The sequence below is a fragment of the Alexandromys fortis genome, unplaced genomic scaffold (assembly GCF_014885135.2).
Source record: "Alexandromys fortis isolate MF-2015 unplaced genomic scaffold, M_Fortis_MF-2015_v1.1 scaffold_455, whole genome shotgun sequence".
NCBI lineage: Eukaryota > Metazoa > Chordata > Mammalia > Rodentia > Cricetidae > Alexandromys > Alexandromys fortis.
Genome location: NW_026068340.1, coordinates 193,269 through 196,279, shown reverse-complemented (window position 1 = coordinate 196,279; position 3,011 = coordinate 193,269).

Genomic DNA, 3,011 nt, shown 5'->3' with positions numbered 1-3,011 from the left:
GGGGAGGAGAAGTCTGGGAGGAAATGGGAAGAAGAGGCAAGAAAGGGGGAGGACAACAGGAGACATTCACCTAGCTACACAGAAGCCATGGAGTAAGAAATAAAGAAGAGAATTCAGAATAGAGAAAGATGAAGGCCAGAGTGAAAAGGTAGAGAGAACAATTGAGTTAAAAACAACCTGCTTTGAAAGAAGCCAAAACAAGCTAAGGTCAGACATTAATGAGAAAAAATAAGCCTCCACGCGTGAGATTTATTTGAGAACTGGGTGGCAGGCCCTCAATAGAGAAAAGAGTAAAAGAAGGAACCAACAACACCAGGCTTCAATCCTCACAGCTTCATGCAAAGAACTCTCATAGTCTCCTCTCTGGGCTTCTGACTCTGCCAAACATAGATGATAAACGGTAACCATGAACTAAAAATCCGTGATCTTAAATTTTGATTCTTTCTTGTTTCCAAGAGCAACACATAGGGGTGATGCTGAAAAGTGTGATTTCTTAATTGTGAAGGACACTAACGAGCTTGGACCACAGGTGCAGAAGGTTTTGAAAGAAGTAGCTTCCTGAGACTACGAATCACTTTGCTCACACCTTCCTTAAATTGAAGTTTTCTGTGGCCAGAGTCTTACCCTTAGGGCACCTTGATGAGCTTCCATTCCACAGCGTGGGCCTTCTCTATCATGGTGATAAACACCTTGAAAATTCCTGCCTATCTCAAGACATGACTGCTGTCTGAAACTACCTTCTCATTCTTATTAATTTTTGCTCCAGCTGCTTTTTCCACTGTGCACCTGAATGAGTCATCAGTGATAACCATTGAACAGATTCAATGTTCCATTTAAGAAATTAGCTCATTATTTTTTAATTGTGTCTTACTAAATTTATAGAGCATAGGCAGAGGAAGAAAGATTTGAGCCAAAATATCACACAAATGACCTCAGGATTAATTTTTTTTTCTGGAGTTTATTTCCAACTGAAATCCTATGACCTCAATACCCAATTTCTGCCATTATTCCTAACATTTATTTCTATTTTCCTGGTCCTAGACTAACAGCTAATTATGTTCAGGATTCTATACTTCTGTACCCTTTGAATAAGATATGACCTTCCAAGAGAAATGTCTATTAACAGAGAGAGACAAGGAAGCAGATCAATGTACACAGTACACATAAGAAAACTGAAGCCGAATGAAGAATTACTAACTACTAAAAGTAAAAATAAGATGAACAAATTTGTTTTATTGACTCATTGTATAGTATGAAAGAAGAATAAATTTTAAAAAAAGGAATATGAGTACAGTTAGGGTATTTGACCAAGGTAAGACTAAAACTTATCAGGGCAAACAACGAATCTTGTAGGTCTGTCTCAGGCTGTTAGGACTTCATTCTCAAAGGGCTTACATAGTTTTATTCCTGTATACGTCTCTCTTTTGCTGCTTCCACTCCCTGTATGAAGCTCTTTATGGCATATGTCTCATAGCTTGGTATCTCAACCTCCTATCATGCATCATACAACTGTGGCTTCATTTTTACAAATTCATTCAGTAAACTCTCACAGAATCTTAACTGAGTTTCCGACTCTGCAAAACAGATTGATGCAATAGTGCTGAAGTGAAACTTCAGAAGAAGATTCTATGACTTATAGATTGTGCATCTTTCTTGTTTCCAGTACAAGATAACATGTGTTATTGCCCAAATTTGGCTTCTAACTTGTGGTAGACAACAGAGATGGGATTAGGTGTTCAAGCAATTCTCAATTACTTAGCATGAGGCAAGCTTAAGCCACAGAAGACATTACTCTACAAAGAAATCAACAATCAACATCACTTAAAAAATGGAATGAAACTATTAATGACCTAGAAACATTAGAGAAGAGAAAAAAATAGAGATAGTTGCTTCTATTCTGGTCTGAAGAGAGAGACCACTCTCCACCTGCAAATCTTTTTCCTGCAATGGATATTCAGTTTCATGACTCAAATGTATAACTTTGAAACTGAGGTGCTACAATCATTCAATTTAAGATTTTGAAGGTGTCATACAGGACAACAAGGTCATTGCCCTGGAGAGGAAAAGTCTGGGACCAAAGCCACTTATGTCAGGGTAAGATAGCTAGTCTCAGAAAGGAATTTCTGAAAGCCTCAAAGTACGGCTGTCTAGAAGTGACAGGACTTCCCCAGAGAGAATTGACTCTACACATTTGAGAGACCAATAAAGAAAAGTCTCTTTGATTATATGGTACACCCATCTCTGGGTGCAGCTCAAAGAGGAGCCAGGCTAGAAGAGATTCTGCATTCCGCATGTTCCGGGACAGGAACCAAAACCACAGAGAAACCCTGTCTCGAAAAAAAAAAAAAAGTAGCAATACACTTAAAGAAAGTATTTGAAAATGATACCAAAAAGGGATTTTTGATGATAATGTACTTTTAAGATTAAATAAAATTTTCTATAATAACTTTGAAAAAAGAGAAGGCCCTTCTCTAGGGGAGGGGATGTCATTAATAAGAGATAGATTGATGTTGCCCATATACATATGTTGGCTGCTGAGATCTGTAACCTGACGCATAGAGTTAGTCAATGGCCTGTTTTTCAAATCACTGAGCCGAAATAACTGTGTCAAGCAAGATCAATCATATCTGCAGAGGATAGTTGCCTATTTGCTAATTCAATATTTCTTGACTCAAGACAACCTTCCCAATATGTATAGCACACAATCTAGTCTGTGTTCATTCACATGACATGAATTTAAATATGCTAGCAAATCACAAACCACTACCCGCTACCACAGTCAGGCCCTTTTTCATAGTGGTGGCTGCAACAGCTGATTGCCTATGCTGTGCCCCTGCAGTGCACACAATAATCTATTCTTCCTATTGTGGTCTGAGGAGAGAAAAAATGCTCTGTTTTCATATGCAAATCCTTTCCCTGCAACTGCACTGGACTGTGAACTACATGACTTAAATGCATAATTTATTTTATTTATTTATTTATTTATTTATTTTCGAGACAGGGTTTCTCTG